The sequence below is a fragment of the Ischnura elegans genome, chromosome 1, assembly GCF_921293095.1.
Source record: "Ischnura elegans chromosome 1, ioIscEleg1.1, whole genome shotgun sequence".
NCBI lineage: Eukaryota > Metazoa > Arthropoda > Insecta > Odonata > Coenagrionidae > Ischnura > Ischnura elegans.
Genome location: NC_060246.1, coordinates 101,392,374 through 101,405,108, shown reverse-complemented (window position 1 = coordinate 101,405,108; position 12,735 = coordinate 101,392,374). Strand labels below are relative to the sequence as shown.

Below are 12,735 nucleotides of genomic sequence, written 5' to 3'. Positions count from 1 at the left end.
ATTTCACTTGAATTTAATGCATAGGCTAGCGGATAGGAGAGCGTCAAACCAATCTTAAGATTTCTGACTAATGATGAAGATGAATTTCACTTTCTTCATAGCTTAAATTATTACCAATTTTTAAGAAAAAATCTTACCACCCTGAAATTTCATGCCCACCAATCCAATCAATAAGTGCATCAATCCAAAAGCTAGTTAGGATAAGAGAGGTTGCAGCTCCACAGATCAAGCGAAAGCGCATGAATTCCACCTTTCCGTGAGGGGGAACAGTTACTCTCCCTTGACCACCTAATGCTTTGATAACTTTTATGCTCTAAGGACTCCGAAGGGTTCAATCAAATGTGAGCCTGAAATCCTCCCATCATTATCCAAGCGCTCGACCCACCGCCACCTCGCTTTCCCAATAAAATTCAAAAATAGAACAATAATTAATCAAAAGACAGCGGTGAATGCTATCAGTGAAGGCAAGGGTTTGGCAATTGCGATATTTCGCTCCAAGTAATTAATTTTCCACGAAGTGACACCAAAGCAGTTCATTCATTTTATTTCATCATGCTTTCCGGGGATGGAAATAATCATGCGGCGGAAAATGTCTCGTACGAACAAGGTACCACCTACAATAAGGTCACCTTCATGTCAAATAACGGTGTGAAGTAATTTCCTCACTTCACTGTCCCTTCTGCGAGAGAAAAGATGTATTTATCTGGAATAACAGCTATCAACGATCGATTGAAGAGTTAATACATCTAACGCTATATTTATAATAGTTAGGCCAAATTGGATTGCCAATTCTAACATATTCTGCCAAGGGATACGCACAAAAATTCTTCCCGCCTGATTGAAAAAACACCTACTCAAGAAAACTTAGCAACTCAACTCCATGAAGAATTCTCACTCGTACGGGAGCTAAGTTTTGGCCCGTGCACCGTCATCGAAATCGCGGGCCCTCGCTCGACGCTCTGAGAGTTTGATGCTCTTTGCAATGGGGGCGTGGTCCAGCGGCATCGCCAATCCGGCGTCCATTCGGGACTTCAGTCTCCTGGATGGTAAGATTTTTCTGTCCGGGACTGCTCATTAGCAGTCAAAAGCGTGAGTAAAATTTCAGTCAAGCAGAGACGCGAGTCAAAACAAGCGACTTCGCGAAAAAACTAAGGGTTATCACGCTTCGGCACGCGAATTTGATTCTGGAACGAACCTTATTCGTTATCCGATGCAGCAATGCATTTGAAGGAGCACTTATATGAACTTTAATCTTATCTCACCCTACTGTATCCTTGCCAGAAGGAATCTTTCATTCTTGCCCTCGCTAAAAAACAAACGAGCCACTGGGGCGAATTGCAGCAATCCAATTACTACGACATTCAGAATCATATTGATCGCACATTGCGTTCTCAGGAGCTTCGCAGCTTCACGGTGACGTTTTCCGCGAGGGAAAATCCACCGAAGCCCAATATCTTCAGAGTCGAAAACCCGCGATGCATGCCTGCATATTGAAATATTTCTGAATTGGAAATGCTCCCGGAGGTCGGCGCCGCTCCGCAATAACGTCCGAGGGCGGTACGGCGATTGATGCACCCGCGAGGGATTAAAGACAATACGAAGTCGGCGCGGCCTAGTGGGCGCCTTGCTGAACGTATGCGCGCATTTGAGTGACGAAGGATGGGGCAGAAGAGGCGATGACGCAGACGAAGCAGCTGTGAGGTTCTTGGCTGAGAGAGACAGCGATATTGGCGGAAGGGATCTGGCGCGAAGAGTGAGCGAATATATCCGGGGCCGCGGATATCGAACGGCCCGAAGGAGGAGGAACACATGGGTAATGAGCCGGCAAAGAAAGAAGAGGGTGATGGACGGAGCAAGACTTAAGACGGAAACATCAATGGAGCATAAATAAAGCCATCTCAGCGCCTTCCACCTCGAGTTAATGAATCCAATCCACATTGTAAGAAAATGAAACATGGGAACTGATCATGATCTTTAACGCGCTGTAAAAGACCAAACACTTGGAACAATTTCAATATAAGAGGCAGGTGTGTTGGAAAGCACGAGAAGATGATATCTAGTGAAAAAAATTAATTTTCCACAAATCTATATTTATAAAAGAGGATGTCTGTTTGCTAGTCCGCTTTGCATTTCCATACGGCTGCACAGATTGCAACCAAAATTAAGGTGCAGGTCTATCTCAAGCTCTTACGTAGCGCTACTTCTGGTTGTTTCCGACGCGTCCTTTGCGCCATTTCCTCATTACCGTTTGCTACGTCACGTCATACAACTTCCGTGTTTGGACACCCTGATGGGTAGGTACACCTCTTGACACGCTCAAAGGGATAACATAACTCAAATGTTTCTATTCTTAACTATTAATCCTCTTGGTACAAACCTTTTTCTGCGGGTATACGCTCACTCGACGCTTTTCGTATACGCACGTACGGACACAAAATGATACATGCTGTTGAGCAGCTGATTCCTTGCGCGGTATACGGAAATAGTTTTTTCCATTGTGGAAGGTTACACGGGATTTCCACCGGGTCAGGTTCTCCAACCCCAACTCGCCCATCGAAACGTCGGCCGAGATGGAGTTGGAGAACCGGACCCGGTGGAAATGCCGTGTAACCTTCCACAATTCTATACACCGGGAAAGCCTACGATCGTTTTTTCCATTGTTTGCTGCTACATAGGAATGTATACCATCATCACCATACTTGATTTATTCCTTTACCTATAAATTCTACTATGTTGCCATGAATTCCATAAAAAAATTTCCCACTTCTCTGGGTACTATGCATACCGAGCAACGCTTGTTGGTCTCCTAGTAACATATAAACATCATCTCTTTGAGCGTACACCAGTTAAATTATTGAGATAGCTTCTAACGCGTTCTCTCATCAATTCTCTTCTTTCGGAAATAATATGGCAATAAAATTAATTTGTGAAGGAGCGTATTGTGAAATGAGTGTGTACCGAGAAGTAAATCGGCTAGTGTCAATGTTCTATCCCGAGACGAGAATGAAACGAGGGACAGATCATCAGTGGGGGAGAGAGGGATGGGCAAGTGCAGGAGGTGGGGGACGCGACGGTGGGATTAAAGGGAGGCAGACGAAGAAGAGGCTGAAATGACGAGACGGGCCCAAAGGTTGCCTGCCGAGGAGAGGGGATGAGCCAGCCGAAAGGGTGGTGCTGCCGCGGTTATGGATTTAAGGATCGCTATGGGCTGTTTGGCGCGGCGGTAGCCAGAGGAAAGGAGGAGGAGGAGCCAGGATTCGACGTGTCACCCGAACCGTGTAGCAAACGCAGAATGAATAACGACGAAGACGCTTTTGAAGGGAGCACCTCTTAGAGAGAGAGGGAGAAGGGTAAAAGGCAAAAGGGGCGTGGTAGGCTGAGCTCCCGTTTCACAAACTCAACCACATTAGCGTTCTAGTGAATGCTTTGAGTTTAGTGGTAAGTAGCGATGAATGCATACGTTAGAATTACGAGACACATTGAAATACCGAATAACCCGGCGTAAAAATACAAAAAAATTAACTTCTTTGCAAAACGTACTATTAAAAAAATAAGTAACCACCAGTTAAAAATTAAAAATCCCAATTGACAAAAAAGTATAGAATCACCACTTTTTCTTTCTTCAAGATTTCGAGGTAAAACTAAGGAAATCAGCAATGCAAAAGGGTAAATGGTAGGTGGGCTGCTGTGGGCATAGTACGATCAGCTCAGATTCCTCCTCAAGACCAAGACCTCCTCAAGGATACTAGCGTATTGGCAAATGGAATTCAGAGGAACGGAGCTAGCTAGTAAGGCCGTATAGACAGACTCATGAAAAATATTAACATATTTATCATCAGTACTTTTTCGCTCTGTAAAAAGCTAAATTTAAAAATTGAAATATCTATCCTCGTTACGCAAATCCCTACTCAGGCAAAACGCATCGTCGTACCTTCCCTCCATTAATAACTTGGGATAAAATTATTGTTTTTTATTACTTTGTTTCTCGCTATATTACATTAAAATGTCATATGAACTTTTAGACATGAAACACATGGAAAAATGGAGTGTAAAGACGTTTGAAATGTGGGCACAATGTGGAACAAGCTATAAAATAAGAATTCCCATTAATGTCCCTACGACATGAAATTAAAATATCAAGGCTCATTTAACAAATATTTGTACAGAACATAACGTGTGATTCTTCTCCTAGTCCTTGTAATGAAATCTATTTCAATTCGGGAGACATATTTCACCTTTTCGTCATGCGCGGTTCACCACGGATTATAACTTTACGAAATAAAATAAGGACTACAAAATATATTGCCCTCTTTTCTTAAGTCCCTTCAAAACGCAGGAAATATATTCTCCCATCGTAATAGGCTACACCGGAAGGCTACATCGGCAAGACGACATACTGACAAGGGTTTACACCAGCCATTAGCTTTGACGTCACTTGGATCTAACGATTAAGGCCATAGGAAAGATGACCCAATATAACCTAGGTGTTTGGAGAACCTAATAGGCTAACTCCTCCACTAGCAAACTAAATCCAAGACTAAGCTAAGTTAGTTCCAGACTGGCAACTTGGGTCCGTATCTGCTATGAGAGCAGGTGGGAAGATTAAAAAGATAGAGGCTTACTGGGGATATGATGCAAGAAAATAGGAGCCCACGTAATCCTGCTCATAATCTAGGACTCGAAGAAGACCCGTGTGTAACGTGTTCTACAACGGACCAAGGGCTGTAAAGTGGAGCTCAACTCACACTACCAAACTTGTTCAGGAGACTATCGCACAACAACCGATATCGCCAGGACCAGATAGCGGAGTAGGGTATATAAATGTGGAACTCTTGCCACCACACCAACCCGGGCTCTATTTCATCTCACATGCCAGAAAATTTTATCATAGCACCATGCCAAGAACCTTATACTTTACCCTTTTCCGTGTGAAAGGAAAGGTATATCTCATAATTAGACTTGAGCGATATTCTTTCGTACGGAAAACGGCACGTCACTTTTGCGAGTCAATATTGGTAGGCGTATTTCATCTTGGTGGTGCTTTGCCATAATACGGGCGATAAATTTTGACGGCAAGAAATACGAAAGCAATATCGCTCCACTACAATTCCCTGATACCCATGGCTGTCGTCCTGCGGAGGCCGAATGACACCGAGGAGGGAACACATTAGAGCGCGAGTAAACTGAAGAGTTGCCACACGACGCACGAAAAAACAGCACAGGGTTCCCATTCGGTGCACGTCGGATTTCTGAACTTAACCGTGAACGGTGACAGCTGATCATTATGACGTTGACGGTTACGCTTTACGACCAAGAGACAGCTGCAGAACTACCGCCTGTTTCTGCAATGCGATTTTCTCGAGGGATATAAACACCTATGTATGACAGGTTAATGAAAACCCGAACAGCATCAAAAACGCTCGCCGAAGGAACTCTATAGCGGGAGCATGAAAAATTAACTTTATTCATGGTTCCCACCCAAACTGAAATATAAAATTCACGGTTTTTTCCAGGTTTTCACGGTCTAGATGTCGTCAAATTCACGGTCTAAAGAAAAACCATTTTAGGCAGAAATATTGATCGCGTAACGATCATCGGCCGCAGGTTAACTAAAAATTTAACAAACGCGACAGACGCCGTGAATTCAAACGCAGCAATGAAAGTGCTCTCTCTCTCTTGACGCCGCTGGCAAAATTCAGCTCCGGCTTAAGGTTGTGACCGGGAAAATGGAGGGACCAGGATGCCAGGGAAATTAAGAAGTGTCTGAATTTTCGCCAGGGTTAACGAACACTTTGGTTACCAGTCTTCTGGCTTTGGTACAGGCTTAAGGTCAATGTGTCGTCATGGCACACGGACCAATAATTGCGCTGAGAATGTACGTGTGCTGATAAATGCGTGGACAGTGTCTGCGCATGACTGACTTTGAAACAAGATCGATATGCATCAATTTTTCTTTTGCTATTTCAATCGTAGTTCTAAAATCAAGTTTGAGAGATTTTTAAGGTTATATGACGTAATTCACGGCTTTTTCCAGTTTTTTCACGGTAGACTAAATTCACGGCTTATTCACGGTTTTAAGGTTTTCACGGTTGAGTGGGAACCCTGATTATTAGAGACGATTTAGGAAGTTATTCCGCTTTAAAAAATAAATAAGTTGTCTAGGCATAATTTAAAGTGAAGTGAACTGAGGCAGAGAGGGGGATTTTAACGAATACAAAAGATAAAAAATATCAGAAAACAAAACTGTAACATATACAACTCCAATCACCTAAGGCAAACAAAAAACTATGCACCACACTTTAGCCACATGATCACATCCTATTGAAAGATGGTATTACCAGGCTACACGACACTGGGTATTCTATGGAAGATTTTGTTCAACGATGAACCACAGACAAATATAATAGAGCAAATCTTGGCTCATTGTTCTCGATTAATTACTGCATACGGAAGGCTCATAACGCTCGGAAGTGAAAACGCGCACATGGTTGACGCAACTGAAACAAAATTAAGGTGGCAGATCATCAACAATGGCGCACTAACCTACGTACACATTAACGTTATGGATACTTTCCGCACATAACGGTGATCAAAATCGCATGTCTTAATAGAGACATTAAATCAAATAATAAAATACAAATTTGGTTAAAAAGACGTTATGAATTCACAAATAGGCCGATTATAGAATATAATACTAATAATATTCACTTATAAACCAATTTCGAACAGTGCATACAGGTAGCAAACTGAAGGGCCACGAAATGAATTTGAAAAGACGCCTCCCACGGAGACTGACGTCCGAACAGTGGAGCGAACCAAAATTGATGAGACGCATCGATTTTACCTCTCCGTAGGCAGAGATTACTCGGGACGTGTGAGCAACGTACACGCCCATGGTGATCGGATCACCCGTCTATCCATTCAAGGGAGCAGTCCAATTACATCGGCCTTCCGCAGGCACTTCTCCGGTGCCCCGTAACATTTCATCGCACAGCCATCCGAAGTCCGCCACCCCACAAAACCTTTCGGATTGGGAAACGCAGCACCTGTTGATTTCGAATAACGGGGAGGAAGAGAAAAGAGGCGTTCAAAACAATAAGACTGACCGTGAAAAAGGCACGCTCGGAGGAAATTATAGGAGAGGTAAAAGGGAAAAAAGAAAATATAGGGTGTGAGGAAGGGAAACGATTCATGAACGATTTGGATTCAAGTATGGGTAGTCAAAGTTACAGAGAAAAACATTTCAACCATTATGTTCCCAACAAAAATCAATCGAGTTTCACTCGTTTCATTTTCTCATTCAACTTTTTACCGATAGCTGCAATTTCACCCACGAGCAAACACGCATTTGAATGGAGCAACTACATGAAAACCAAAGAAAACGTTCCTCAAATGATTTCTTAACCACTATACCAAACGCATACATAGGATTACACTTATGTAATAAACGAATGTGGATCCCATTAGAAAAGAGAGCAGGCAAGTTACTGCACAAAACTAGGAAACAAACCTGCAATTTGAAAATTTATTGAAAATGGCACAAGTATAAAAACCGGTAGCAGCAAACAAGAGGCAACGATTTAATCGAATAAATTACGTATTATTCATCCAAAAGGTAATGGAAAACACAATTCTGTACCGAAACTTCTAATAAACTGCTTCTACATAATTCCTTAATACAAATTTGGTTTCATTACATCACACACGTTCATTAAGATTATTATCCAGGTATCAATACTAAAATTAAATTATCGCATTGAATATCGACGAATCAACGAGCATGCGACGAAACAAGTAAAAATATTAGGATTTTCCTTGTTCCACATTGGGTCAACAAAACTGAGGTTGATTCCAATGTAATATGTCCTATTCCTACGGTCTGGAAAACACGCTGGTTTATAAATTTTGTGTCATGACAAAGAATGCTCCAACTCACGATAATTGTGTACATTCCACCGCACCGCGACCACTAAACTCGGTTAAGGCGCCACGACGCACACTAAGTGCCATAATTATAATGCCTGAGGATCGTTACCGCCGCCGCCAGGCTGTTAACCTAAAAACAAAAGGGCATCTACGAAGCGAGGGCCGAAAAACAACGGGAAACGTAAGAGCAGAAGAGGAATAAGGCCACACAAACAGCGAGTAACGAATTGTTGAGTCAGGAAAATTATATAATTAGACATAAACCAACTCCTCACGAATAAAACAAGGGCATTAATAATTAAATAAGATACACCAACAGTTATTAATATTAAATCATAAAACACACAATATATGTCGGAAAATACGGGAAACTAAATCCAACAAACCGCAAAAGAAAACTGAATATTATTACACATTATTTTATCATTGGACATCATAAAAAAATGCATACTGAAACCTACAGTGACGTAAATTCAATACTCTATGAAACTGAACTATGCATACGTACCACAATCAACTTCGACACATATCTAAATATATAGGCGCGAAAAAGGTTGAGGAATTATTAAAGACAAGATGTTGATAATAAAAAAATGATTTTTCATTGAAATTCCAGAGGTAGTCAAACTGCATCCCGAAAGAAAAAATACTGCCATAATACGGCTCACGAGTGGAGTCCCTCAAGTGCCACCATCAGATCTCGTTCAAATTTTGCTAGGTGATAGGAAATGGATACTCATGAGATGTAGTTTTTCTTTCAGCCGCCAACGCTCAACACTTTTCGAGATACATATTAGCAACGGAAACTAGCAGGAAAACGCCTAACTTTATGCAACCCACATCACGAAAATACCCTGTCAGTGCTCTTCGTCCTAGCAACGGAATACAAGGTTTTTTGTTGTCCTGCGGGATGCATACATTTAGGCCTTTTCTGGTGCTTTCCGTGGATAATATCTCGAAAAGTATTGAGCGTTGGAGGCTGAAACAAAAACCTCACATCATGGGTATCCATTTTCTACAACCTAGCAAAATTTGAACGAGACCTGGTGGTGACATTTGAGGGACTTTCCTTGTCAGATCCAAATTTCTCCTCCCCTAAAGTCTCCCCTGAATAAAATTCATCATACACTTTCTGAGCATCCTGTCCTCTCTAATAATTAGCTGCTTATCTTCCATTAATCTTTGTAGTCATTCGTTCAACAACACATTTCCCTCCCGATCCTTCTATCCGTATCTGAAGGATGGTAGGCATTACTTTCTCGACGGCTACATAAAACTGGTGGGTGAACAAACGAGTGAGAGTGAAGAAATCCGAAACCAAAATTGCCTCAGGAATAGTAACAAGTTTGCTACATATCGTAATTTGAGTTACTAGACAAAACCAAAGAAAAAATGCCTTTTCCCAATTTAAGTTATGAAGAATATATAAGTACTGAACTTAAAAAAATTACTACAGTTACTAATCGCCTTCGTTTATTAAATATCTTCACTTAATTCCCAATTTCGATTCTCCAGACCTTCGTGCAAGAATTACAGAGACAAATGCTTTATTTCCTTACTGATTAGAATCTGGAACCGCAGAATGTCTACAAAATACCTTAACACAGTGCTCTGCAGAGAAAAGGACACCTTGTCAGTTAGATTGATTGCAGTAATCGGTGCGATGCGAAGGTTTTGAGTTCAATTGCGGGCGAAAGATTTTTCGTTAGTGGAATTTCCGCATTCAAATAAACAACCGGCAGGTTCAGGGTTGTCTCCAAAACTGTTCCCCTAATTCTTTCAATTCGGTCAGCTTTCCACATCCACCCTAACTTTGCTGTAGGGCCAAACTTTGCGAAACTATGTTATATCCATGATCGTGACGTCTTAAATTCAATAAATCCATTAGTATTGCTTTCTTTGCTATTCAAAAACTACTGACGTCGAAATGACGTAACTTTCGATGCTTGAAAATTTAGCGGACTTTCTGGCCCTTATAGGGATTTGGATTAAAAGCCGCTAAGACCTACAATAACGGCAAGTAATATCATTCACTTACCTCCATAGCATCTTGACCCGGGATGGAAAAAGCATGATAGACAGTGACGTATAGACTACGTCGTTAAGACGGCATTCAAGACAAAAATATCGCAACTAATTCAAGAGCGTGATGATGGAGACAAGAAAACAGTACGTGAAAAAATTCATGGGTGCAACAGCACTCTATAGACCTCAAATATAGCCCAACAGATGAACTAATCATGCAAGGCTTCAGAGATCTGGTGCTAGAGGAGGATACTGATGATGATTACTGTGAAGCGCCATAAGAAACAAGAAGGACCAGATGATTGGCCATGCCATAAAAAGGTTGGCGCTAGAAACGAAAGATATGTTATTTACATGAAAATTTCGATTTAATAACCGTAGTTAACTCCATCGAACGACGGCTACAAAAAAAAGCTTTTATTCCTATATTACAGCGAAAATGCACTATAAATCAGTTACACTGGTTCTTATAGCAATACTTGTCTCATGATAGGAAAAATGCTGATTACTGCTATTATTTGCACATCAAATCGACTTAAAATGATACAATCCTTCTTATAAGTAGAGAGTCACGATTAAAAAAAAACGTTGATGCGTTGACGCACTACCTTCGAGTTACTAGAAATTAAATGCTACCTTTGAATTCAAATCACGTTAGCTACATGGAAAAAGCCCTACAGTAGGGGCATAAATACCTGGGAAAACTGTTACATTAAAAATTGAGAATTGAATTATTCACTTCCTAAGTACCCTCACTACGTACTTCTCATGTCAGCCTCAATGCATTTCGTCCATGACGGATAAACGTTTTATTATCATTAACACAAGGAAAAAATATTTGTTTTGAATCGCATGGTAGCAACCCTTCTCCCATGATTAAAGGCCTTTCGTCCATGATAATGCATTTCGTCCATGACGGATAAACGTTTTATTATCATTAACACAAGGAAAAAATATTTGTTTTGAATCGCATGGTAGCAACCCTTCTCCCATGATTAAAGGCCTGGTCATACGATACATTAACACGTACGGGTTAATGTCTAAATGTATGAACGCCAAAATGTACCGTGTAACCACCCAACTTGTGCGAATGCATGCACAGAAAATAGAACAGTGTTCTAATTTGGTTCATGAATTCGTACATGTTCCGTTCCGGTCCTCCAAAATCATTCACGCAAACGCACATTAATTTGTACGGGTTAATGTACCGTGTAACCAGGACTTAAGAAATATAACGGAGGGATTTAACGAAGAAAAAACCGAAAGAAGGATAAGAGATTAGAACTTGGGCCGGATCAAGAATACAAGGAAGAAGAAAATCAGGAAACTAAGGGGACAAATGGAGGGCTGCAGCATATCCATTTCAGGATTGCAATACTACGAATAAACGCATAATAAGGTGGGTGTGGGTGCTAATAAACTCACCAGCTCCTTATGTCCCTCCCTCAAAGGCTCTTCCCCAGCGCGGTGCAAGGAGGCCCAGCATGTGGCCCGCCGAACGGGCCTCGCCCCCTCAGACCGACTTGCGCTCCACGACGACACCTGCGAAGAAGAAGACAAGAGAAGGGACGTGAGAAAGGGAAGGAAAGCAAGAGGGAAAGAGACGAAACAGAGATTGCCACTTGCGAGAGGCGAGAACAGAGTGGATAATTCACAACGAGAGGTGTAATCAAGGCAGGGAGGGAAATGAGCTCCAGTTTTAATGGAAAACACATTTTGTCGCGAGGAAGCGCCATTGGGGAACAAATGCGCAGCACTTCCGAATCCACTCGGGGAACAAGGAGTTGTCAGGAATGAATGCTTGCGCCGTTTAACGCGGAGTTTTGGTCGAGATGTTCCTCCTTGAAATGAGTGGGAGGTTCACGGCACATTATTTCTTCGATCTATTTGTCTGGGGTACGTCACGGGTCCTATTAAGACGAAAAAATATCAACAATAGGCAAACAAATAAACACCCGTTGACAACTACGGCGAGAGACAAGAGCGTGCTTTATTTATACCTCCTGCGAGTCTCTCCCTTGTAAAATACACCCACGGAATGCGAAGGAAATTTGCCTGCAGCTAATTAATTAAGGAATCACCACGCAATTACTAACCAAAATTATGACACCTATATTATTTTTACCTATTGCAGAAATATAATTGATTATTGCTCTTGCTCCAGTCCCTAATCGTTTTCCATTTAGCTGTCAACCATAATTCATTGAGAAAAGTTTCACAATTAAATACCCAAAATATTTCCATAATCAATAAAACGGCATCAAAAGGTCTAACAATATACGTTTTACTGATCGTGATTCAAAATATGACCATAATTATAATTATTTAGTACACCAATGTCATGAAAACGATGAGGGTAACTTTTTCACGCAAGGTAAGAAATTCAAGCCTTTAACATTTACCACGACCCCTTCATCCAAAATTTCAAAACTGATTACAAAGCCTGGATCAAATTATTATTCAATATTCCTCATGAATATAAAAGGAAAGATAAAATGTAAAGAGATCAAAAGGAACTAAAAAATATAAATTTAATACACGCATGGTAAAGAAAAAAGAGCAATTACGTGGACTTTAGGCTTTGTTGAGGATGACACACAATTATCAAATAACGTCAAATGGTCATCAAGTGAGAAATTAGCAAGAAAAAAAGTCCTTAAGCTTCGAACTGTAGAGAGCATACAAATCCATTACTTTAATCCTTCACTTTAACGTTAGTCACTCCGATAATATCTTCATCATTACAATTCTCCCCAACTAACCTCGCAGTGACTTCTGTGAAGG

At 41.2% G+C, this 12,735-nt stretch overlaps 1 protein-coding gene across 1 annotated transcript in view; it reads right to left on the bottom strand.

The window, feature by feature from the left end:
- The window catches only part of LOC124167315 (triple functional domain protein), a 352,896-nt gene extending 341,448 nt beyond the window's left edge, over positions 1 to 11,448 (bottom strand). The window contains exon 1 of the mRNA XM_046545291.1: positions 11,377 to 11,448. The gene's annotated coding sequence lies outside the window, so the exon portion shown is untranslated. The remainder of the gene's footprint in view (positions 1 to 11,376) is intronic.
- Positions 11,449 to 12,735: the final 1,287 nt, after the last annotated feature.